Raw genomic sequence first — 27,739 nt, forward strand, 5'->3', positions numbered from 1 at the left:
TCGGCACCCCTCACAACAATGTTGCTGACTCATTTTAACTCAAATGTCTGCCTTCAGTGGCATTCCCAAATATAGGAGCAAAGGGAGAAGCCAGGGAAGGCACCGAGACCCTCGAGTGACCAGGGTAGACCATTCCCCACGCCCAGGAGGGCAGCGGTTAGGCTCCTGGCGCGTGATTGGTTTGGAGTCTGTACTGCCAGCCTGGGTGCTCTTTGACCACTAGGTGGTTCTGTAACCTATCTGATGCAATTCCCACTTGCTGGCGGAAGTGAAGAACAGAAACATTTGAGGTAGGATTGCTGTCCTCACTCCTTCCCCATTTATTCCCATTTTAATTTTCAGCCCCTTTGTTGTGTCCAGATAGAATGTGATCATGCAGTCCATACACACAGTCTCACTAAGGCTGCTCTGTGTTTCCTGTTGGGAAAGAAAAGAGGGCCATTTCCTCCCCGAGGCTGGCCTCAGGCTCTGGCTGCAGGCTGCTTTCTCACTGTGGAGACAGACCAGAGGGACTCTGCCCTGGTTCCAGCAGGAATAGAAATCTCCTCATGCTTTCTTGATAGCTCCACATGTATTTCATTCATTCATTCAACTTGTTGCTGCCTCATCATCAGGGAACCATGCTGGGTCCAGAAGATGGAGAGAGACTGGGGTACCTAGTCCTTGAGGGCAGAGCAGTCACAGAGGAGCAACAAACAAGTTGTTCACCTCACACCCATCCTCTCTTCTCCTGGATCGCAGTTTTTCCTGGGGAGCACGTCCCCTCCCTCCCTCAGTCCACGGGTACCAGGTGTCTGCCTTCCTGCTGGGACATGTGTCTCCACCCTGGCCTGAGTTTTATACCCTGCTTATACTTACTGGTTCAGGGATACATGTGTGGACTGATTCCACAAAATATAACCTAAGGAATTTTTGCTGGCACTACTGACATAGTATTTTCTTCTATTATGCTGGTCTTGAACCTGGGAGTATGTAAGCCTGAACCTGTTGGCAGCCGTCTTGCCGTCACCTGAGGGCTCAGAGTGAAGTTAATGTCTGGAAGCAGAGTTAAGAGACAGAAAGAGACTGGACCCTGGGGATGCCATCTGAATCCTCCAGTCAAAACATCCCCAACACTCTACCTCCTTCTGAAGTGTCAGTGGATGTCCACTTAGCTTGAATCAGGTTTTCTGTCCATAATACCAGATGTAATAAATAATAGATATGTTATAATAAATAATAAAGCAATAATCTCAATGCAGTGTGATAGATGAGTGATATAATAGAGAGTACTACAAGCTGTTGTTGCAATAAATAGGGGTGATCTCTAGCCCAGGGGCAGGGATGTCCTGCTTGAAGCAGATTTATGTAGCTATTTCAGAACGAGTATCCAGCAGTGTATTAGTTTCCTAGGGCTGCTGTAACAAAGTTACTCTAGAGCTCCTCTATGACTGCTCTGCCCATGGACTGTGGCCTGAACAACAGGACTTTATTTTATTTGTTTATTTTTCTCACAGTCTGGAGGCTAGAAATCTGAGGACTGGTTTCTTCTGAGGCCACTATGCTCAGTGTGCAGAGAGCCTTCTTCCCCCGAATCTTCATGGGGCCTTTTCTCCACACCTGTGTCCAGTTTTCTTCCTTGTGTAAGGATACCCATCATACTGGATCAGGGCCCGTGCTCATGACCTCACAGTTTCTGTCTTAAAGACTCTATCTCCAAATATAGTCGAGTTCTGAAGTACTGGGTGTTAGGGGGTTAGGACATCAACCTGTGAATTTAGAAGGGATATGATTCAACTCTTGATAAAAAAGTAATTCAGATGCAAAGACAAAAATGGGTTATTGCTCTCAACTAGCTTACAGTCTATGTAGGACTGACTGAAATAACCATAATGCATAGCTAAACAAATAAGGTGTGTATTGAGCACATTGCTAGAAGCTGTGAATTTATCATTTCAGATAAGACAATATGCCCATAATATCACTAGTATTGAAATAACATGTCAACATAGGGAGTATACAGTTTTGAGCTTCGATGAACAGGTTAGGCCCAGGTAGTATGGTATGGGAAACGTCGTTTAAACAGAGAGTAGAATTTCAGTGGACACAGCCAAGGTACACGCGGGGCTCTGGCAGTCCGATGGGCTTGCTCCAGTCACCAGATCAAGTCACTGCTTCCCAGTTCTTTTCACTTTCTCTCCTGTGCGGCCCTTTTAAAAGTGGGTGCTTTCTTTAATTGTGGACACAAAGGTTAAAAGGCCTTTTCCGTGTTTATACGTAAAGCAAATAGAACTCAAAGAGCTCAAGAAATTTGCCCAACTGTAGTTAGAACCACAGTGCATTCTTGTCTGAGTCAAAATTAGTTTGCGAAGTCATTTCCACATCACTTGGAGGGGCTGCCCGAGGGCCAGTCGGCCTCTCCTTCCAGGTGTGTTTGATGGTGTAGACCGAGTTTCAGCCAGTGTGTACAAAGAACCACTGGGGCAAGTAAGACGCTGGGTGCTAGTGATTCAGGGAGTAAACAGGAACTAACTGCTTGCTTTCTACAAATTCTTGGTTAAGAATAAGAGTATTGGATTTGAGAGAAAAACTGGTGAGCATTTTTCAAATGTTGTCCATTTATACTGAAAGCTGGCTTCCTTACATTCTGGGGCTCCTATTTTTATTTTTGGTTTGCTTGTTGGGTTGGTTGGGTTTCTTTTTGTGGGTGTTTTTTACAGTCAGTAACCTAGAGTTCATATAAAACAATATTCCCCACTTTGCATTGGGAGATAAGTGGATTTCTCAGGGCTGTTAATTTTCTTTAGAAGCCATCAACATTTTACAAGTATATTCTTCAGAAAAACCTTGTATGGCTATAAGTACAAATGCATGTATTTACACCTTATTCAGCCACATCATCAGGTAGATGCAAATAAATTCAGTCTCAAATAACTGACAAATTATTGTCATTGTATGCCAGGTACTATTCTAGATAATGAGGAAACAGCAGTGATCAAAATAAAATTTAAAAAGTGCTTTCCTCCCCTCTGGGAATCTTCCCCAAAATTCATAATTTCAATCTAATTCTGAGAAAACATCAGACAAACCTAACTTGAGGAACATCAAAGTATCTGACCAGTAGCTTTCAGACACACCGAGGTCACGAAAACCGAGACAGAGAAACTGTCACAAATTGGGGGAGATGAAGAGCCAAGAAGAGTAAACACAAAGTGGGTCCTGAAACAGAAAAAGGACATGAATGGAAAACTCGGGACATCTCCATCAAGGCTTTGGGACTGTTCTGTGAGTCCAAAGTTATTTCAACCTAAAACCTTCTAAAGAAAATCCAGGCCTCCACAGAGATTAAGTTCTAGTGGGAGAAATGAAACAAACAAACTGCAGTAAGTAGATTGTGTGTCAATGTCAAGACTGGAGGATTCTGAACATTCTTAAGACTCTCTAAATGGCAAAAGACGTTAAAAGTCTGAAATGGCTGCCAAAACAGCGGCATAGAGAAAAGGCCAAGCATGTGACTCTACAACCTTCTGCTAAAACCTCAAAGATAAAAAGTTCAGAGTATTCAGTCATGAGGGGGGAAAAGGCTTGTTATTTTGTTCATTGTGCATTTTTGGCACTCAATTTGATTGTTCTGAAAGAGAATATCACATTAAGATATTACTCATCTCTATTGTGAGCTTTGCGATGTCGCCTTCCACTTTGCCCCAGGTGAGAGCCTCATTCATCTCACACAAGTCCTGACACTGCTCACCAAGTCCTAGGTGTTTTTAGCCCTATTTTAAAGTTAAGGAAATTTAAGCTTAGACGGGTAAGTAACTCCCCAGGGCCATGCAGCAATGCAGTAGTCAAGCTGGAACCCCAAACCTATGTTCTTCAACACTGTACGATGCCATGTTTCCTTATGCCGACACCTCTCAGAGACGAGTACTGCACGGCCCCAGACGGCAGGATTTGCAGTATCTGAATATGCAGCCTCTCCCACCACAATGTTCAGCAGAACTTCCTGACTAATTGCTAACTGGCTCACCTTCGTGGTAAATGAGGTCACCAGATACACTGGGTTTTTCCCTTAATTCTCAGTGAGTAACCCAGTTTTATAACTCTCTGGTTCTTCTATGAAACACAGGGCCCAGAATTTATATTACCCATTTTCTTCCACTGTCTTCTGTGAGCTGTTCAGTTGGCTACCAATCACATGACTAAAGTAACAGTGAGTGACAAATAACGACACATTAATATATTGATTGTGAACCCCAAATCAGTCCTGGAGAAAAGTTCAGGCCCCCCAAATTGGGTTGACTTGTTTATGGTTAGACATTAAGAACACAGACAATACATAGTATTCTACAGTATACTGTGAAAGGGTTGCATTTTTTTAATATGGAAAGATACATCATATTTTTGTTTAGGGTAGAATAAAGAAACCAGAATATTTGTTAGGGAATTATCACTGTGGTCAGTTTCCAAGTGCCTCCTGTATCTGTCATGGTTAATGTGACAGGTCACTAAGGTATGCACAGGTGCACTCGAAAAGGTTCTCAGCTTCACCTTCCACAACTTCTTGCCCACCTTCTGATCGGATTCTGACAGTTTTCGAGTACAAAGCCTTTCAGTATACAATAGAAGTTAAATCTAGAATTCCAGGGTTCCTGAAAGAGGAAGTACATGACTTAAATTCACCTCAACTTCTAAATAGAAGCTATTAAATCCTTTACAAAGAAAAGAAGTGGGGAAAGTGAGTTTTATGGAGTTCAAATAGCAGGCTAGATGCTGACTTCTTTCAAAGGCTTGTCTACAGCAGTTCTTACAAAAGGTGACATTTCCTGAGAGCATTTGGGTGGTAACCCCATTAGTGAGGGTTTGCAAAAGGTTCTGGCAGCATGTTCTTTGCTAATACACCGCAATAATGTGCAAGAAAAAAAAAAGCTTTTGCAAGTGTGAGAGGTCCATGAGCGGATTTAGTCAAGAAGTTTAGAGATGATTTGGATGGCAATATTGTTTTTGTAATAATTAATCCAGAAGGATCTAAGTTAAGACATTGACCATTGGGGCTTATCACAATTTGGGGGTAAGGACAGAGTAGGAAGTTACTGTGGATCCTTTACCTCCATATCACTCTCATGAATGGCTCCCCTTTCCTACTGAAGGCTAATCTCTCCATGGCCTGCAGTGGTCTGCATGATGGGCCACAGCTGGCCTCTCCAGCCTCAGTCATGTGACTGCTGAGCTCCTGGCTAGTTACTTATAGCTCCTTAAGCACCTGGCTCCTTTCTTCTGCTTGGACAGGTCTTTCCTCTGTTCTTCCCCTGGGGCCACTCCTACTCATCCTTCAGACACCAGCTATCAAATGTCACATCCTCAGGAAAGCATCCCTGACCCCTGGGACTGTTCTAAGGCCTTCTAGTCATGTATGCTCATGCCACCCTGCCTTCCTTCATCGCACTTAATGCAACCACACTTAAATAATTATTTAAGATATGCAGGATTATTTGTTGAGTGCTTACTTCCTTCATAAGACTAAAAGTTCTGATAGAACCAAATCTTTATCTACCTCACTAATTATTACCTACAAAGATCCAGAACAGTGCCTAGCACACAGTAGATAATAAATATTAATCAAATAGATGAATGAATTAAAAGTAGTTTATTAGATGTAGAATGAATGACCTTATGACAGCCTAATCCAAACCCCTAATTTTTAGAGGAGAAAACTAAAATCTGAGCAGATACTGCACCTTGCCCAAGGTCTAGTACAAGAGCAAAATTAGAGTTAGAACCCAAGTTTCTTCATGCTAACAGTACATGGTTCTTTCCTGTCCTGACAGAGTTCACAGTCTAGAGATTTATCCACCGAAGGAAACAGAAACCTGAGGCAAGTTCTTCAGAACCTTGGTGAACTCACAGGTCTGTGTTTGATTTAATACTCACTTTATCGAAATGAGTCCACAGTCTATGTTTGTTTCCCCATTTCTCAGTTGTTGGATCAAATATTAATTGTCAAAAAGAAGAGATAATGTGGCAGTTTGGCAAGGTTCTACTGAACTAATGAATGTTTAACTGGATCACGGATGGAATCATCTGCACACGGAAGGGATATTTTTCCACCCCAGAGTTTTGTCCCAATTAAGTTACAAGTCCAAACCAGGTTACCTGTTCTAGTGAGTAGAAGTTTGCATATTCTAGAGCCTGAACACATACTGTTCTTTCTTTAACATATTCACTTCTCGTTTTTCCCACAGTTCACTAGCTGAGGAATGTTTAATAGTCACTGAGTTCTTGAGTAACACAGAATGGCTATAAGCTCCTTCATTCCCCTGTGCATTGGACAGGCAGACAGTTTTAAGGGGCCAATGAAAAGAAACATTCTTTTTATTTCTTTTGAAGCCCATAATAGTAGCTCATTTCTGGTAAACATTGTATGCCTTCCTTATGCTGAGCACTGTGTTCAGTGTTAGGGAGGCAAATGTCCCATTATTTACAATAGCCAAAATTCAGGAGTGGCCCAGGTGCTCACCAGCAGGTGAGTGGATAAAAAAGCCATGGGGCATTTACAAAATGGAATATTACTTGGCCATAAAAGAAGAAGATCTTACCCTTTGCAACAGAATGGGTGTACCTGGAGAATATTATGCTCAGTGAAATAAGCCACTCAGAGAAGGAAAACTAGCATATGATTTCACTCATATGTGGAATCTATGAACAAAATAAACTAACAAACAAAATAGAAATGGACTCATAGATAGAGAGCAGACAGACAGCTGTCAGAGGGTAGGAGGGTTGCAGGGCTGGGTGGAAAAAGGTACTAAGCAAAAACAAACAAATAAACAAATAATAAAAACCAACCAACCAAAAAATTAATAAACAAAAACCTCAGACAGAGAGAGCAGTTTGGCGATTAATGGAGGGAAGGGGATGGGGCAGGTAGAAGAGGGCTGTTGGCATAACTGGTGATGGAAGGAGGTAGGACTTGGGCGGTGAACGTGCAATACAGAGTACAGATGATCTGTTATAGAATTGAATAAATTCAATGAATATAAAAAATTAAAGTGAAATAACAAAAACAAGACAGATGATGTAAACCCCACAGAGATGAAGTCTGGAGATGACAACTGTGTGTCGAAGAGCTTTTCTGAGAGGCGAACTGATCTCGGGGCAGCTCCCTTAATGGCCCCCCACCCCTCTCACTCATGCAGTACTTAATGCTTTCTGGAGAGGTTTTCTACCCTTTAAAAAAATAACATAACTGGAACTTGCCAGCCAAGATGGAGGCATAGGTAGACACACTGTGCCTCCTCGCACAACCAAAAGGACAACAACAATTTAAAAACAAAAACAAAAACCCCAGAAATGACAGAAAAATTGAACTATGTGGAAGTCCAACAACCAAGAAGTTAAAGAACACACATCCATCCAGACAGGTAGGAGGGGCAGAGACGGGCAGCCGGGTGGAGAGGACTCGTGGAAGGGTGACGGCTGGCAGGCCCAGTGAGGCAGCAGGTTGTACAGCGAGGTGTGCGAGGCAGCAGCTGGCAGACTAGCAAGGAGGTGGCTGGCAGAGTGGGCGGTCTCACATTCACATGTGAGTAAATTGGGAGGAACAGCTAGGGAGCGAGACAGACCGCGCAACCCAGGGTCCCAGCACAGGGAAATAAAGCCTCAAACCACCAATTGAAAACACCTGTGGGGCTGAGGCAGCAGCAGCAGCAGCAGCAGCAGCAGAAACTCCCAGACTCACAGGAGAGTTCACTGGAGAGACCTGCGGGGTCCAAGAATATACACAGGCCCATCCACCTTGGAATCAGCACCAGAAAGGCCCAGTTTGTTTGTGGGTAGCAGGGGAAGTGACTGAAAACTGGCAGAGAGCAGAGCAAGCACTATGGTTCCCCCTCAGACCCTTTCCCCACATACAGAGTCACAACCCAGCGATGTGGGTTACTCCACCCAGGTGAACACCTAAGGCTCTGCCCCTTATATGTAGCAGGCACATTGAGACCAAAAAAAAAAAAAAATGGCCCAAATGAAAGAACAGATCAAAGCCCCAGAAAAAATACAACTAAGCAGTGAAGAGATAGCCAACCTATCAGATGCACAGTTCAAAACACTAGTAATCAGAATGCTCACAGGACTGGTTGAATTTGGTCTCAAATTAGATGAAAAAATGAAGACTATGCTAAGTGAAATAAAGAAAAATGTACAGAGAACTGATAATGATGGGAAGGAAACTGGAAATCTAATCAATGGATTGGACCAGAAGGAAGAAAGAAACATTCGACCATAAAAGAATGAAGAAACAGGAATTCAAAAAAATGAGGAGAGGGTTAGGAACATCCAGGACATCTTTAAACGTTCCAACATCTGAATTATAGAGGTACCAGAAGAGGAAGAGGAAGAGCAACAAATTAAAAACTTATTTGAACAAATAATAAAGGAGAACTTCCCCAAGCTGGCAAAGGAAATAGACTTCCAGGAAGTCCAGGAAGCTCAGAGAGTCCCAAAGAAGGTGGACCCAAGGGGGAACACACCACGGCACTTCATAATTGCATTACTCAAGAATAAAAATAAGGAGAGAATCCTAGAAGCTGCAAGAGATAAGGAGACAGTTACCTACAAAGGATTTACCATCAGACTGTCAGCAGATTTCTCAGAAGACACCTTGCAGGCGAGAAGAGGCTGGAAAGAAGTATTCCAAGTCTTGAAAAGGGCCTACATCCAAGATTGCTCTATCCAGCAAAGCTCTCATTTAGAATGGAAGGGCAGATAAAGTGCTTCTCAGATAAGGTCAAGTTAAAGGAGTTCATCATCACCAAGCCCTTATTATATGAAATTTTAAAAGGGAATTTATCTAAGAAAAAGAAGGTGCAAAATATGAACAGTAAAATGACAGCAAACTCATGGTTATTAACCACACCTAAAACAAAAACAAAAGCAAACAACTGGAACAGGAATGGAAACACAGAAATGGAGATCACATGGAGGGTTAGCAACAGGGGAGTGGGAGGGAAAGAGAGGGGGAAAAGATAGAGAGAAAAGTAGCACAAATAATAGGTAGAAAATAGGGGGACGTTAAGAATAGTATAGGAAATGTAGAAGCCAAAGAACTTACATGTATGACCCATGGACATGAAATGAACTAAAGGTGGGGAATGTGGATAGGAGGGGATATGCAGGGCAGAGGGGAATAAAAGGGGGGGAGGGAATGGGACAACTATAATAGCAAATCAACAAAATATATTTAAAAATAACATTACTGGAACTTTATTTTAACTGTATTTCAGAGGCACTAAGAAAGAACCTAAATGTGTGTGGCTTTTGACTTTTTAAATGCAAGTACACTCCAGCTGTGTTGACTGTAAGGGTTTAAAATTTTTTTCAATTTTCTATCCTAGTTTACCCTTGGGTATCAAATTGATGATGATCAACATGAGTTGAGCAACAGTCGGTCCTATTTCCCCCTCCCCCATTTGCCTTTACAGCAAATCTCAGTACTTGAAAGTGTATAGAATAATGGCATCAAAGCAGGGCTCCGGAACCCAGCTGCCCGGTTCAGCTCTGCCACATTGCATCACAGCAAGACTGCAGACACAGTGCCCAGTCTCCCTGAGAAATCCCTTCAGTTTCCTTACTAGTAAAAACAGGGACAATAATACTACCTCCCTGTAGAGCAATTTAAGTAATTAAATAGGGCAATATCTGTAAAGTGCTCTGGGAAATTCCTGGTACAGAATAAGTCCTTTATAATTCTCAGCTATTATAAGTATTGAGATATAAGATCAAAGAAGGCAGGAATTCTTGTCTGTATTGTTCACTATTGTGCCTGTGCTAACTGAATAGTGCTTACCACATAGTAGATGTTCAATACATGATCAGTGAATAAATCTAAATTTAATTTGTGTATTTTATCTGCATAATAACTAGAGAGAACATGCTAGAACTCTGTTATTCCAGAAATATATAAATAGAAGTTTAATTAAGGAGAAAACATTAAATTCTTTTTTTAATTAATTTTATTTAGTTATTTTTCAAGTACAGTTTTTTGTCTATTTTTCCCTTCCCAGCCTCCCCCGCCCCTTGCTCCCCACCTCCCTCCCATTTCCACCCCCCCTTAGTTCTCGTCCCTGTGTCCTTCCTATTTGTTCCTCCAAATCCCTCCCCCATTTTCCCCTTAACTTCCCTTCCTTCTCCCCTCTGGTCACTATCCCCTTGTTCTCTATTTCAGTGTCTTTGGTTTGTTTTTTTTTTCTGCTTGCTTGTTTGTTTTGTTGTTTAGCTTCCTGTTAAAGGTGAGATCATATGGTATTTGTCTTTCAGCACCTGGCCTAACTGAAAACATTAAATTCTATAGTGACCAAATAATTACACACAAATTTGAGGAATCTTACCACTGAGATGGCTCTAATGGCCCATAGAGCCCAAAGAAGTTCAACAATAGTTGCAATAATATTTGTGGTTGCAGCCAATGCTAAGTATTTACTATAAACCAGGCAATTGTCATGCATAATCTTAATGAATGCTAGCATAGCCTTATGTGGTAAGTAGATTTTTATCCTGATTTTACAGATGAGGGTCTGGAAGCTCAGAAAAGGTAAACAACTTGCCAAGCTCACACAGCTAACAAGCTGTAGAAACAGGTATAGAATCCAAGGATTTCACACTCCAGAAATCCTTGATTTTGATTACCTTTTTATCTACTTCATTATGTGCTGATATATTCATTTAACAAACAATGATCTGAGGGTCTAAAATAGGTCAGGCTCTATTTTGAGTGTCCTGCAAATGAGGTGGAGGGGGGATGGCAGAGTTGCAACAGGAATGTTAAAGGAAAGGTGAGTACCTTAGTAACTAAAAATAAAGGGCTGTCTATACTAAATACAGTGATGCACATGGGGTATTTCCACAAAGCTGGGCTATAAAGCCAGTGACTGGAGAGAAAGGAAGAACACAGTCAGCTGTAGGCCAGGGGGAGAAAGAAAAAAGTGGTCTTAAGTAAACTAGGTAGCGTGCCTTTGGCTTTTCCCTTTTCTCTCTGACTCGTTGTGTATGAAGGGACGACACTCATCCACAGTGCTGCCAGACTGACATGTATTCATGACTCCTATCCCTGCACACACTGTGACCCCGTACTACAGTGCATTGTTGCACTTTGTTTAGATGTTCCTATTTCTCACTGAGCAGGAACTGCATCTTTACTAATCTCAGTATCACTTTCTCAGCTTCCCTGGTCATAGCACAGTCCCATTCACATTGTAAACACACACAACACAACTGAATGACACACACTTGCTTATTACAGGTTCAGTGAGCTCTAGACAGGGAGAGTGACGACCCAAGAAGGCATGGGGTATGATTTGAGGTTGAGATAGTAGCCTGTCAAAGTAAGAAATCACAAAAATCTCTCAACCTATGGAAGAGCTTATGTAGGCTTTAGAAAAGATAGATGGGTCAAGGCCAATTATACCTAAGGCAGCTGAGGAAAGAACATGGTTTTTGGTGACTTTTGAGGATATTTCCCATGCAATGATTCCACACTCCTTGTAGGGGTATCCACGTGTTGCACTCTCACTTGAGTTAAAGCCCAGCAACATGTAATCCTTGAGTTCATCAGATGGCAGAGCTGTGCATCCACTGACTTCCTTTTCTCATTCCCAGGAAGTTCTGAATGTGAAATTCCTTTCCCAGGAAGCTCAAATGACAACTAGTCTTAGCTTCAGCTGCAATAATGGATGGTTAACTTGAATTTCTATTCTAATTATCTTTCTTTCTCCATTGTCTATTTTAGCTGTTTATCTCTCCAATCCTTTATCACACTATGGTGGAAAATATACTTTTAGTTTGCTTAAGATTAGCATTGCCCTGCATTTTATTAAAAAGATGCATAATATTGTTCTTCGATAGAAACAAGTGCTATAAAAGAAATTTTAAAAATTCCTTATCAAAGATTACATGAAAATCAATGCTGTTACTTTTTATTTACATCGAAAGGCTTAGTTCTTATAACCCAACTAAAATACAAAACTATATGGAACAGCATGGTGAACCTTGAAAACATTATGCTAAGTAAAAAAAAGCAAGACACAAAGGGCTACATATTATATGATTTCAACTACATGAATAGTCTCCAATAGGTAAATTCACAGAGACAGGAAACAAACTGGCAGTTTGCTTTGTGGAGACAGGGAAACAGAGAGTGGTGCTTCTTGGGCATGGTTTTTTTTTTCAGGGTGAGAAGTGTTCCAAATTAGCGGTGATGATGGTTGCACAATACTGCAAGGGTACTAAAAACCAATAAATTAGAAATCATACACTCTAAAATGGTTAAATAATGAAAATAAAATATAGCTCTTCTCTGGCCATGACTCCAGCAGAGAATTAACTTTTCTTCATTCCCTTGCATCTCTTTCCTCCAGAGGTTTAGGGAAGGGGGAAGAGAAGAAAGAACCAGCTGGAGCTCCCCAGATGTTGTGAATCTGATATTATCTAATAGTTCTGATCACATAGAAGAAAGCAGCTCAGGAGTGGGATGCTTCACGCAGAGGCCTTTGATGTACATCATAGCAGACATGCAGGGCCTGACTTTGCTGATTTCACTTTATCAGTGTTTTACCTCTAATGTATGGAGGGTAGAGGTGACAGGGACCACAGCAAAAGCATGTGGGAACAAGGAGTATGTGTATACATTGGCTAAATCCATTGTTTCGTCTGCCCATCCTTTCGAGACCACACCCCTACAAATTGTTCAAGTTATTCCACCTGTCACAGTTGATTGGTTCAGCGGAGACATGTGACTCAAGTTGACCAATCGAAATATTTCTCTGGGAATTTTGGACCTGAGTCCTAGATAATAAAGTCGTTCCCTCCTGGAGGTAGATGAAGCTGTAAACCATAAAGGTTGGGTAACATCAACAGTCATGCTTCTGCTATATGGAAAAGCCTATAGGTGGCAAAAGATTTAAACAGAGAGCCAACATGGGAACTGGACAGAAGGCATTTGAGTGTATGTGATTCCAATTCCAACCGAGACAGATGCCTCCACTGTTCAGGTTTTGCAGTGGCCCAACAAAGCCATACAAGTGCCCTGAGTTGTTCTAATCCAAAGCTATAACAATGGTAAATTCCTACCAGGAAGCATGTTAAAGCTAGTCTTAAGGTTGTCACTCACTAAAAGAACACATGAAAAAGAAAATGAGAGATTCTGTCCAGTCACAGGAAGACAGCATTCCTAGTTCCCCCCTAATGAGTGAGAGCCAGAGTTAACAATAAATCTACTGCATTTCTCAATGAATCTACCGTATTCCTTGAAAAAGCAAATTGAAAGGATATGTGTGTTAAGAAGAGGAATGTTGAGTGAAGCATTATTTTATTATTGCCCTTCAATTGGAAAAAAGATGACAACAGGCTGGCAAGCTCCCCTTTATGCAGTTCCTGTTTAGACATAGGAATGATGGCTGCCACTTGCTACACAAAACTATATTATGTTCTGCCCACAGAACGTATAATTTGTATACACGGAGATGGGCCTGTTTCTCCTCTCACTGTATGCTTTCCTGTGAGTGTACTGCTTGTTGGGGCTTTGCTAGGAGACCCTGATATCCTGCAACACCTGCAAAGACAGGAAGACATAGGCCTGTTTGCTAGTCAGGATGACAGAGTAAAGTCATGATCTCATAGGTCTTTTCTAATGCACATTAGGCTAAAGTAAAACAAAGCAAGAAGCTCTGCCTCACAGGGTTGAAGAGTGGAACGTCCAGAGTGTTTGAAGGGTGCAGCAAACGCCTCCTGCCACACTGAGAAGAGCTAGAAGAGTCTCCATCCCACATTCTTAGAAGAGTAGTGCTTGCTTTTCTAAGAGCAATAGGCTTTTCCACCTAGCAGAGCATGGCTGTTGATATTGCCCAACCCTTATAGTTTACAGCTTCATCTTCCTCCAGGAGAGAATTACTGTATTATTTAGGTCTCAGTTTCCCTCCTGCCTTGTTTTTCTGACTGCAGCGAGCCAAGGCCCAATCATAGCCCTTGAGGGATTGATTCTCCATTTACTTCAAAGAAAGAATGGCTATAGTAGATATTTTTAATTCATTTTTCAGTTGTAGTTGACACATATCAGTATCAGGCATAGTATATACAAGGGATGACCCCCCAGCAAAACCCCAGAAATTTATTTATAAAAATGTGTGTATTTATTCTTACATGTTTAAACTTCAGTCACCATCAAAGTACTCTCCATTTGATGCAATAGCACCTATCAAGACATTTTTTTCTATTGCTCAAAACAGTTTTTGAACTTGTCGATTCTGATGCCTTTTAGTGTTTCTGACATTTTTTGTTTCATCTCTTTCACATCAGCCAAACTTTTCCCTTTGAGGACTTTCATCCTGCAAAACAAACAACAAAAAAATCAATCTGGGAGAGATTGGGCAAATAGAAAGGGTGGGGCATGGGGTCATGCTGATTTTGGTCCAAAACTGCTGAATACTCAACTTGGTGTGGCCAGATGCACTCATAAATCAGCATCATGAAATGGGCAAACACACTGAGTTTTCAAAGAAAATTCACTGAGCTGAACACAGCCTCTCACAACAATGCCACCTGATAGACTGATACAATCACCTAGCAGGGAAGCCTGTGCTACAAGGGGCCTACCCTCCAGAAGATAATTATCCCCTCTCATATGTCTTTTGAGGTACACACTCTACTCACAATCATTCCTGTCATTGGTCCCCTATCTAAAGAGGCTTCTGAGAGCAATGCCTTTCCCTATGACTCCAGCCCCTGAACAAAGACACCTTTGATTCAATGACACTGTAGAAGAGGGAAACACTTCTTCCCCAGGCCTGACACTTTCATCCAGGTTGTAGGGACTCTGCCTCTGTTACATTTTCAGCCTCCTTCATTCATTTCTCCCCAGGAGGAGGAGCCAGTCACTGGAATGATGAGTTTAGGAGGAAGCCCCAATTTTCACTTGCTTGCTCAGTCACTACCTCCTGCTGCTTCTGGGTGCTTTCTGCCCATTGGGAACATTTCTTTTTTCTTGCTCCTTTTCACTTGGATAAAGTTACCTGCTCCATTTGGAAGCCCACTCTACATATTTTAGTCACCCTTACCAGTCATAAATTCATAGGTTACTTCTCCTTCTCTCCATTATTTTCTCAAGTGCTTTAAAATCTGGATTGGAAAGAGAATGTTCAGGGGTTTGGGGGGTTCTCTCCAATCCCAACAGAACCATGACACAACTCAGGCTGATCAGACCCCCTTCTCTGGGGACATGGAATTGGGACAGAGCCAGACTAGGTCCATCTGGGGTGCTGAGTGCAGACATGTCAAGTTGGGAGTTGAATGCAGCCACGTTCTGTCTGCCACCAGACAGAGGCTCAGAGGCAGCTGATCTGATGAGAAAGAGTCAGAAGCCCTGTGAGCACATCACACAGAGAAGCAGTGGGGGAGCACTGAGGGTTCTGACTGGTAGCTTCAGCCTTTTGTACTGCCAGGCAACACAGGCCAGCTCCAGGGATCCACACAGCCCAAGGCTCTGTGTATCTTGAATATAAGGCTCTATCTTCACAGCTGTATCTTAAATATAAAATCATCACCTGGGAGTATAGGCAAGTAGAGTCTGTGTCTGTTACTTGGCACCAAAAGAATTCTAATACCATTGGGTAAAGGTTTTTCTTCAAGAAACTCCCAAGAAAAACAATTTAAATATTCTTCTATCTTAAAAAATGTCTACAAGGAGCTGTGTGTCTCTGGAGTGAGTATCTGTGTGTGCATGTAATTCGCTCTGATTTAGTGCGTTATAGCTGTAAGTAAGAGGCAGACAATCACCTCATGAGAGGTTTCACAGTTCTGGAATGTGCTACTTGTTCTGTTCCAACAACTACCATTTGAATGCAAAATAGAGGAGAACACTGGAACTCACTAGCAGGGGTCTCTTGCACCTCTCTGTCACCCTGTAAAGCCAAAAGTGAGGATATGTGTCTAATTTTCAGCACTAGCATTAAAAACAACATGATAATACTAACAATCACTTGTTTTGCTGTCACCTCCATTTATTTCTCCCTCCCTTCCTCCCTCCCTTCTTCTTTCTCTTTTCCTTCCCTCCCTCCCTTCCTTTCTTCCTTCCTTCCTCTTTCTTTCTTTCTTTCTTTCTTTCTTTCTTTCTTTCTTTCTTTCTTTCTTTCTTTCTTTCTTTCTTTCTCTCTCTTTCCTCTCTCTCTTCCCCCTTTCTTTCCTTTGTTTTTCTTTTTACTCACACTCCCAGAAAGGTAATGTGAGGCAGTTGCTATTAGTTCTAACTCCCAGAGGAGAAAATGAACAGTTAGAAAGATTAAGTGACTTGCCCAGGTCTATATAGCTACTGAATTCAAACCTGAAATCTTGTGTTTTCTCCAAAACCCTGTGTTGCTGTGGAAAAGGCTCTCATAGACTTGCATGGGCTGGAAGAAAACAATGTTATGGAACTGCATCAAACACAGGAACTCAACTTTCAGTGGAACAAGAAGACTCTCTCCCACTGCAGCACAGAGAGCAGACACTCACCCTTTCAGAAACTGAGGACCCCATGAAGTCTCCTGGGTGCAGCTGTTCTCATGGCTACCAATGAGTTAGGACAGTTTTTGGCATATCATAAGCTATGTGTTTATCTGGATGAATGAATGAGTAAAAGAAATGGAAAGAGAAAATATATATTAGTCTGTGATCTAAGAATCTTTACAGGAATTTGAATGGGCTTCAGAGGAAAACCCCAAATTTGGATTAAATTTCATGTATTATGTGCACTTTTCTGGAAAGAGGGTCTGGGTTTTATAAGTATTACACTGCTTGCCTCAGCCAACAAGCTCAATATGACTGGTATGAATCACAAAGAGGGAAGCAATGTCATAGAGGAGAGTCTCCTTTTTGTGACTGAGGACACACATTGCTAACATGTTTTCAGACTGAGGAATCAGGTCCAGCCAGAGGCTGGGTTAAGAAGGGCCACTGATACACTAAGAAAAAAAATCAATGAGACAGTTATTTATGCTTGTGGGGCGCAGAGAATGCTGCAAGTTAGGCCATTTCCACCTTGGTTGCAAAATTCTGAACTAAATTTTGAAGTGAAATAACCAGATTGGGGGTCCTCAAGCCTTATTTTTTAATTTTATTTTGCTAAAATAAGCTTATAGCTCATCTACTTGGAAGTTTCATGGCAATCTGTCCTAGACAGAGAGCACACTGGACCTAATGATCTATGGGACAGCCTTTCATAATTGTAACATAATGTAGAGATTCCTGATACAGAATGCCCCTTGGGTTGGGCTTCTATATGATGAATTATATCTCATCGTTATGGTAACTAATACTCTAAATATAGAATGAAGGCAAAAAGAATCCCTCTTACAAGGCAACATAAAATTGTTATGGCAGCAGTAGCTTTAAAAATAAATAGAATATGCTTGTGTTTTTCTTTCATTTTATATAATGAGTTTTATAAAGTCTTAGGCATGAGTCAAACTTTCATCCTAACTCATAAATACAAAATTAAACAGAAGCAGAGTGAACACACTTAGAAAATCTCTCCCCTTTAAGGGAAGAATAGTTAGATCAAATATTGGGCTGGTCATTCATTTATTTCTTTTGTATACGATGGCTCTAGTGGTGCTTAGTTGTCTTTAACTTCATTCGGAACAATTTTGTCAGATTTTATTGTGAGAGCTGTCATATCAGTGTATATTTTAAAAACTTATCAAAATGGTGAGTTTTTGTGCAGCCATTTTAATACTGAAGATGGAAAAAGATAGGCAACATTTTCTGTGTATTATGCTTTAATATTTCCAGAAGGCAAAAATATAACTGATCACAAACAAAGATTTGTTAAGGACTGATCAAACATGTCAAAAGTGGTTTGTGCAGTTTCTTAGTACTACGGATATTTTGGCTAAATAATTCTTTGCTGTGGGGCTGTCTTATGCATCGGAAGATGTTCAGGAGTGCCCCTGGCCTCCACCCAGTGGAAGCCAACAGCAGGAGAAAGCCGACATACTCCAAATACCTGAAGCAATAGTTAATGGTAAGAATGAAAACTGTGTCTTTTATTTTACAGACAAAACTAAATGGACTTTTATTTTACATTTTTTAATACATTTTTAAAAAGATTTTATTTACTTATCTTTAGAGGGGAAGGAGAAGGGGAAAGAAACATCAATGTATGGTTGCCTCTAGTGCATCCCCTGCTGGGAACTGGCCTGCAGGGAACTGGCCTGCAACCCAGGCATGTGCCCTGACTGGGAATCGAACCACGATCTTCTGGTTCACAGGCCTGCACTCAATCCACTGAGCTACACCAGCCAGGGCTACATTTTTAAAATACATTTTATTGATTATGCTATTACAGTTGTCCCATTCTCCCCTCATTCCCCTCCACCCTGCACATCCTCTCCCACCCACATTCCCCCCCATAGTTCATGTCCATGTGTCATAAGTTCGTTAGCTTCTACATTTCCCGTACTGTTCTTGCCCTCCCCCTGTCTATTTTTTAAAGATTTTATTTATTTATTTATTTATACAGAGGGGAAGGGAGGGAGGAAGAGAGAGAGAAACATCAATTTTGCCTCTCACATGGCCCCCACTGGGGATCTGGCCCACAACCCAGGCATGTGCCCTGACTGGGAATTGAACTGGTGATTCTTTGGTTTACAGCCCATGCTCAATCCAATGAGCTATACCAGCCAGGGCTTTTTTCTACCTACCATCTATGGTACTTATTTTCTGTACCTTTTCCCCCTCTGTCTTCCTCCCACTTCCCTGTTGCTAACCCTCTGTGTGATCTCCATTTCTGTGGTTCTGTTCCTATTGTTGTTTGCTTAGTTTGCTTTTGTTTTAGGTGTGGTTGTTGATAGCTGTGAGTTTGCTGTCCTTTGACTGTTCATATTTTTTATCTTCTTTTCTTAGGTAAGTCCCTTTAACATTTCATATAATAAGGGCTTGGTGATGATGAACTCCTTGAATTTGGTCTTATCTGAGAAGCACTTTATCTGCCCCTCCATTCTAAATGAAAACTTTGCTGGATAGAGCAAACTTGGTTGTAGGTCTTTGGATTTCATGACTTGGAATACTTCTTTCCAGCCCCTTGTTGCCTGTAAGATCTCTTTTGAGAAATCAGCTGACAGTCTGCTGGGAACTCCTTTGTAGGTGACTGTCCCCTTATCTCTTGCTGCTTCTAGGATTCTCTCCTTCATTTTAATCTTGGCTAATGTAATGATGATGTGCCTTGGTGTGTTCCTCCTTGGGTCCAACTTCTTTGGGACTCTCTGAGCTTCCTGGACTTTTGGACCAACCCAATCAATATATTGCATATATATGATAGAGTATATACTAACATTAAAATGCATGTTTTGTTTCCATGTCTAGTGAAGAATCTGTATGGTATTAGCATGACCATCCCTAGATGGTAATACTAGTCACAGACAGGCACACATAGCTCATCTTTTAAAAAATGTATTGAAATTTAGTTCATATACCATACAATGTACTTATTTACAGTGTTCAGTACAGTGGTTTCTAGCATATTTACAGAGTGTGCAACCATCGCCATAGTCCAGCCACCCCAAAACGAACCCCCATATCCAGTAGTGGTCATTCCTCTTTCCTGACTCCTTACATCTAACCCAGCCCCTGGGGTGGCTACTAATCTTCTTTTGACCTCTGTGAATTTGCTTATTCTTAACATTTCACATAAATCAGATACATATACCAGAAAATGTAACACGTGGTCTTTAACATTTGTTTCTTTAGGGTGTTTGAGGGGAAAGGGTGCCCTGCTACTACTCTTTGCTCACTATTCTACATGTTTGGATGTGAATTGTGTTTGCCTAGAGAATGAGGCATCTTTTCCTAATATTCACGAAAGCACAGAATTAGCTAGTAGAAGTCCTGCTTTTAGTTGCACTCAATACTTTCTTGCAATGAAAGTTTCCTAATTTAATACATCATTCATCACATTCTCTTGTAGTTTGCTGTATAATTTGAATGCCCCTAAACACTGAACTCCATGAGGGACAGGACCAATGGTATGAATCAATCTAACCTATGTGGCTGGCACATAAGTAAATGATAATAAATGCTTAATGACCAAGGGGGATGGGAATTTTTATATTATTCAGTTAGTGCCATTGAAGGCTGTGCTTATGAGATGCCAAACATCTGGATCCTTGAGAATACTTGGATGGCTGACTGAATATTTTTATCTTAATGTGGATGTTTTGGCATCAAGTAATGTAACCCCAAGCTTAGCCTGCAAAAATCAGGGGCCCTTGCTCTTTTATTTTCGGATGTGGTGAGATGCGGAACCATCTCACAGATGAGTGACTGCTATTTAACACGCTGTCATCCTAACTCTCAGGGAATTTCCTCCAGGGGGTCATAAGGCAGCCAAGAGTCCTTTGGGAAACCTTCCCTCATTCCAGATGTTAAGTATATGACGAGATGTGTTCCAATGTGTTACTGTAGGCAGACTCGGAAGAGAATTCAAAAAAGGAAATTGGTAGCTAAAGTCAAAGATCCTTTATGGGATCAGAGGCATGTGACAGATGTCTTGGTGTTAGAATGATTGCTGACTTTTTTATCTTCCCTTGTCCTTCAAGCATTTTCTCTCCAGACCCTACTTCCAGATTGGCCATGTAACTGGAATCTAATAGGAGGGTTAACCAGAGGAGCTTAGGAAAGAATGGAAAGCATTCTCCTCATTCTTAATTGGTTTATCACACTTTCCATGTCCTAAGGGTGTTTTGATTTAAATTCTAGTTTAGGCATATTTGAAGATACAAACTCATTTTTATCGTATTTGAAAGCAAATATATGTATAGTTTTTAATTTAGTAGATTATCATATTATTTTTCCTCTTTGAGTTTCAAATTCTGTTTTTAGAACTTAAATTCAAGCTTTCAACATTTTAGAGTAGAAAACAGAAAATAATATAGCATCTTGTCAACATGAGGACTTTTTGTTGTTGTTGCAAGTGATGCCCCACAACTCAAAGTGACTTAAGCAAAAAGACAATTATTAACTCGTACATGTAAGTAATACAAGGGTTAATCTAGCTTCAATTATGGCTTCATCTTGAACTCAAGCAATGTCTCCAGGCCTTCTCCATTATACTAAATTCCCAAGTTTTTCACAGTAGCAAAATGGCTGCAACTGCTCCAGCTCCTGCTTATTCTCAAGTTCACATCTGGTGAAAATGAGAACCTGTATCTACTAAGGGATTCACAGCCCAAATTTCATTGCATCTCATTTGTCTGTTGGGTTCATATGCTCATTCCTTAATCCATAACTGTGATCATGGGAATAAGAGGCACTGATTGGCTAAGGCCATTTATTTCACACTTGAGCTGAAGGAGGAGCAAAGCACCTGTGGGGGAAGAGGGGAAATTCTCAGACTCAAATCAGTGGCTTTAGTCAGAATAAGCAGAAATAGATTTGGGGGAAAGCAAACAATAAATGTTCACTCAACTTGCATTTTAGTTCTGTTATTTTAATACAATAGGTTACTTTAGGGTTAAAAAAAAAAAAGAAGAGGCCTAAAATTCTGCACCCAGCACAATGCATGGTATGTGTTAGTTGGCTCAGTAAATATTGGTTAAGTGAATGAATAAATAAGTCACTAAATGTATCACTCCCCAACCCATGTGTCCTCTGAACTCAGGAGAAGGTGGCAAAATGTTTGTTTGGTCCCTCTGAAGCCCCACTCTTTCACTGATTATAGGACATAGCACCTCTCTCTCCTTCCACAAATGGTCAAGAGAAGCAGCCCAGAGCACCACGGCCCCTGGATTGTTTCAAGTTCACTGATTGCTTTACACCCTGGAGAGGGGGAATGGCTGTTTTTCAGTGATCTCCTGTGCCAATCCTGTGGAACACCTGGCCTTTGGATGTGGAGCACCTAACACTGGGGTTTTATTCTTGGCTTTAGGGTCCCACCCGGAACCCAGATAGAACATCCTATCAACATGGTGTTACATATACTTCAATACAACCAGTGAGTCCTCACTCAATGCTGTCTATTGGATCTGCAACTTGAAGTGAAATAATACACAACAACACCACTTTTACCACAGGCTACTTGACAGAAACAAGAGTTAGGTGTCTACACATCTCATCGGTGTAATAATGAGATAACATTGAACCAATGACGTTATGTGAGGATTTGCTGCATAAAGGAAAAAGCATCTAGAGAGAGGAAAAAGGATAAGAATGGCGAAAAGCAAGAAAGAGAAGATGGTACCTGCTAGCTGGAGCGTGACGATGGCACCACCTGCCACCTGGAAGGAGACAGAAGAGCACTGTGTAGATGCTGCCTGCAGGAGAAAACACACACCGGAAAAGCAGAAGAAAAGCCTAGTGTTTTATACACAGGATCCGGCACATATAATGCCCTTTATACTACAAAATCATAGCCATGTAATTCTGTAACATAATATCACACGCAAGCACACGATATGACATTTTAGGTGAAATGCTCAAATTAAAACTATATATCATTATACCTGTAATATTACTCTACCAACCACACTCATGCAGGCGTTACTTCAGCCAGACCCAGTATATATAAAAAACGCTTTAAGGTGAGCAAACGAGTATCATTCACATACAGTCCCAGCTCCTTTCACTCGTTTCCTCTGCGCCGGGCCGAGCAGGTGCTTCCTAGCGCAGGTGCACCCTAGCTAGGGGGCCCGCCTCTGCTCGTCATGGCTGCTTGTGTCTTCTGGACGAGCCAGTGGGTTTTTGAAGCTGGATAGTCTGGAGGCTGGTCTGTCAGGTACCAGGCCTTAACGTCAGAGCGCCTGTTGGGGGCTTCCAACCCTTCACTCCTCCAGGAGAAGCGCCAGGTGTCGGGTTCCCTCCGGTGCGCGTCGCTGTATTGGAGGTGGGGTGCATGGTGACCTTGTGCCCCAGATCCTCGTATCCGCTTTGGCGCCCCTGAAAATTCCTTGTGTCTGAGGAGCAGGGGAGCTCAGGCTTCCCCTATGTCACTTGAACTTGAACTTCTCTCTCCTTGAGCTGGGACGACCGTCTTCTCCTGCCCCGGACTCTCGGGCCTTCATCCCGGGAAGTTACCCCAGAGGTCCCTCGGGGCTCCGGGCTGCGACGCGGCCAGAATTATGCCAGCGCTTTCCCCGGCCTCCAGCCCGCATGCCGCACGCGGTGCCTCTGCTCAGCCTTCATGGCTACAGAACCGACTGCTGTAATCTCCCCTTAAATATACAGGGCACCACACAACTAACACCTGCTTGGGTGTGATTGGTAGGGTAATAATATGAGTGTAATAATTTATAGTTTAATTTGAACATTTCATCTAAAATGTCATATGGTGTGCTCAGGTGTGATATTGTTATGTTACAGAATTACGTGCTTTTGATTTTGCAATAAAAAGGGGTGTTATTTGTGCCAGACCCTGTATCTATATCCATAGGTTATTGGTTCTGTTTCTCTGGAGAACATTAATAAAGTGCCATAACAAATTAAAGCAAATTAGTGAATTGAGACAGCACTCATTATTTCACAGTTCTGGAGGAAAAGAGAAAACCAATGGGCTTAACTGGTTTCTCTGCTTTGAGTCTCAGAAGACCAGAATCGGGGTGTTGGCAGGGTGGGCTCCCGTCTGCAGACTGAGGGGAGACTCTGTGTCCAGGCTCCCCGGTAATTCCCCTTGAAGGGTTGGAAACCCACAGCAGGCACCAAGGAAACAGGAGCTGTAGCACCAGCCCCTGTCTCCTTTGATGGCTGTCATCTGTGGCCCCTCCTAGTCCCTAGAGTCCGCTTTTCAGAACTCGCATGGAGCCGTTTGTATCCCAGAACCAGCTATGGGGTCAGGTCCTCACGCTGCTGCCTGATGCCGCATCTCAGTGCCTCCTGTTCTTCTGATCCTAAGGGTTCATGTAACTAATTATGCTGGCCCTATCTGGTAATACAGGGTGATCTCCCTGTTGTCAAGTCCATTGATTAGTAGCCTTAATTCCATTGCAAAGCCCCTTTTGTCACGTCAAGAGCAAAAGACATGGAGATGAATATTCTGCCTCCAGACGTGGTATTCTGTGTTCTCTTCCAGAATGCTTGTATCAGTTCATGCTGCCCCCAGCATTGTATAAGAATTTCCATTTCCTCCTTCTGCTCAAGCATGGGCCTTATATTAAAGCAGTGAAAATTGCTGTAAGAAATTTTACACTTGATAGGTGAAAAAGCATCTCAATGTTGCTTGAATTCTGTTTCTAAGATTATTAATGAAGTGGGGTTTTAAAGGACCTCTTTTGAAATGGTCACCGCAGAGATCCATACAGATTGCAGCGGGGCCCTGTGGCGGGAGGGTAATGTGATTATTTCTCTGCTCTGCAGCCTGGTGTGGAAGAGGAGCCGCTGGGGATTGTAGCGAAACCAAAGCAGATCGGCAGCAGCTGAATCAGTGAGGAAGGGATTGCAGTCGATGGTAAATTCACCAGGACTGCTTTGCCAATGGCTGGCATGTGTTTTGACACCCCCCCACCACAAACCCCTGTCTTTTTGTTTTAGCATCTTGTGCCAAATGTGCCATAACATACTTCACAGATTATTTATTTCTCACTAAAAAATAAATTGATGCCAGATTCAGGTTGCTTTCAAAACAAAGGATGTGAGAACCAAAAAATTTGAATTGTAGGATGACTGCTGAAGGATAAAAGAGAAACATATTGAGAAGCCAGAGCACAGCGGGGATTGTTGATGGTCTGTCATAAACTTGGTAAGATAAATACATGCATTGAAGCAAAGTCTTGTATTTTACACACATAGTTAATTTCATGAAAAAAAATGTGATAGCATCTTGGTTCTCAATTCAGAGAGACTAGGAAACTGCACATGGACTTGGATTTTATCCACATGTGTTAGGGAAGCATTTGGCTCAAATGACCTGGATTAGGTAACATAAAGGCTATGAATTCAAAACCTTGGCTTTGTTTGTATGGACAAAGTGAATGGAAAACTTGGCCAAGGCTGTTATGTTAAAGTCTGCTGATAAATTGTCTAAAATATCAGACCAAGGTTCCTAGCACAGCAGTTATATATACTGCCTTTTAACAACCCACAGTTTGCATTATTGTAACTGATTCATGCACAGGCAGTATTCACTTGACTTTATTTAGAAAATGAGGAAACGAAAGTTTACACAATAGTGATTAATATTGTGGGGGCAAGTAGTGACTGGAAGGGGCTTCTGGAATGCAAATAATGTCCTATTTATGGAATTAAATGCTAGTTATACATAAATGATTAGTTTGTGAACCTATGGACTTTGCACTTATGCTATATGCACTTTAATGAATGTGTATTACGATTAAGTAATATATTTAAAAAGAAGGGGGTGTGGTAGTGGTGAGAGATTAAGTTTGAGAATAGTTTTCAGGTGTTGCAAAATCTCTAAAATTAGAGGTTGTTATAGGAAGTAGTTTCATCCATTCCTAAGGTTATGGGATTGTGGTCTATATTCTGGGTTTAAACCCATAGGTGTGTTTGATCCATGGGTTTAAATAAAAAATAAATTAATTGTTAATCACTAAATATGGAGAGAATTCACTTACATCAAAATCAAGACTGCAAGTATCCTCTGAAAACTTAGTGCTGGGCTTATGTTGCCACCTCACAACCAGCTGGTGGAACAGAGTAGAAGCTACCTGTTCACAAGGCCTCAACTTCCTACTTTGCCACAGTCCCCAGCATCCCCTGTGGTTTCTCTGACAACATTTTTGACCTCTATTGCTTGTCAGTCAATCTAATTGAATGTGCAATTACCGATGGAAAATTACAATGTGTCACATAGACCCAAATACTGGGTAGCTTTTTGATGTGGAGTAAGGTTTGGTTTATAAAGAACACAGAGAGGGATGTGTTTGGCCATGTGATGGTTAACCACATCAAGAAGACAGCCTGAGTGGAAAATCTGACTCTTGAGGTCTGTCTGATTTGTGCTTTGTAGATACAGAAAAGGCCTTCATCAGGGTTTACCATCCATATGTTCTGAAGCCCACTAGGTGCTGCTTTTGAACTAAAAAGTCAGGAACGAATTCCAAATGAACCCCGTGCATATGTTTGGAACAACCATGAAAACAGATTTCTAGGTTGCAGCTGTAGTACTTTTATTAATCACATCTTCAGTCCCTGGGATGTAAGCCTTGCTTAAAAACGAAGTGAGGCAAGACTTGGAATCTCTGTGCTTTGTGCGGGAGCAGGCTGAGCTGCCTGTCCACACAGTTCACTTGAGAGCAGGGCAAACTGAATTGGGAGGGCCGTGGAAAGAGAGCCTGGGAGATGTACCCTTCAGCATGTTCATGTGGATCCTGGCCGACAGCAACACCAGAAAGGCAATGACAACTTCTGGGTGTGTGGATGACCACACACATGTTGGTCATCGATGTTCTTGCAACTGTTTCCCAAATAATATTTCTAGCTAATGTGTGAACAGGTCCCAGTCGCTGGCTCATTTACAAAGAGGATGGGCGTTAGAGCTGAACAGGTGCCTGCAGATGTAACTGGAAAAGGGTTCAGGTCCTATGAGTGCCAGAATTTGTCTTAGTTTGCTGGCTGTTTCAGAGCTGATGACATTTTCAAAAGGCCCTCCTCACAGCATTGGTGTTTCTGTCCCATCCTGGATTTAAAGTGCTGTGGATTTTATAAGTATTTTAGACTTATTTGGGCCCAGCTACTTCTCAGTTCTAAACTGGGCATTATGTAAATGGTCGTAAGGCTTTAAAAGTGGGAGTAGCCTGCAATATGCCTGACAGAATGTGCCTATTGTCTGAGAGTCCTCACTGGGTGGGAGATAGAAAAGAGACTTCATCTAAATTCGACTTGTAACTGGAGAGGTTGCACTGAAAATCAAGTTAGTTACCTGTGGGCACAGGAACAGCAGCAAGAATGAGACTAGAACCCTGAACCATTAGTTACAGCAGGCCTCCTTCAACCAAGTAAAGCTGAGAATTATAATAACGGTCTGAATTGTTTGGTCCAAGGACCATTTGGAGCATCAACAGGATGTCATATATTTATACAAAAGGGGAAGATTTTAATCTATCAAAATATATATCTTAAAAAAGAGAGAAAAACAATATAAATGTTGTTTCCAAATATTTACATCTTTAATGTCAAGTATATCACAGCAGTTGCTTTTTTCTTTTTCTATTTTCATGTCTGGGGTAAGCCCGTTGTTTGCATTACCCTAGCAGCAAAAGCATTCTATTTCCACTGTAACAGTACTTCTTGCCCTGTATTAAAATGTCCTGTTTACTTGGATCTGTCCCCACCGAGACCCTGCAACACAGTGGTATGCAGAGCAGACTCACAGCTGGTCACAAAAATCAACTGTCAGATTTTCAGAAATTTTGCAAGCCATTTCACAACAGGTTAGCAATTTGAAATCAGCCATGGGGGAAGTATTTACACCTCAGAAATTGGCAAATGGTACTAATTAGGGGTCCCTCCACCTCCACAGAGCCTGTTGTCAACACTGACCAGCCTTTTTCTGGTGAGAGATCTTATTTGTGTGGCTCAGCATTGTATCTTTAATTGTTCCTGGTATATAGTAGGTGCTCAGTTAATGTTTTTGGGGGGGAATTAATGATGCTTGAACGAAATGTTAAGTGAATGAAGATTTCTCTCAATTTCTAGTAATGCAAGAAGGAGCATTACATGGGACTCTCCACACCCGATCATAGCCAAAAGGCCGAGAAGCAATACCTGGGACTCTACAGATTATAATTCCTGGGAG

The 27,739-nt window shown here is 41.7% G+C and overlaps 1 long non-coding RNA gene across 1 annotated transcript; it reads left to right on the forward strand.

The window, feature by feature from the left end:
* Positions 1-240: 240 nt before the first annotated feature.
* LOC119055815 (uncharacterized) lies at positions 241-27,739 on the forward strand. Its single transcript, XR_005083747.2, has 4 exons — positions 241-290; positions 5,805-5,883; positions 24,340-24,430; positions 27,640-27,739. It is a non-coding gene; the product is annotated as an uncharacterized LOC119055815 (long non-coding RNA).

The sequence above is a fragment of the Artibeus jamaicensis genome, unplaced genomic scaffold (genome assembly GCF_021234435.1).
Source record: "Artibeus jamaicensis isolate MK-2021 breed Jamaican fruit bat unplaced genomic scaffold, CSHL_Jam_final contig_456, whole genome shotgun sequence".
Taxonomy (NCBI): domain Eukaryota; kingdom Metazoa; phylum Chordata; class Mammalia; order Chiroptera; family Phyllostomidae; genus Artibeus; species Artibeus jamaicensis.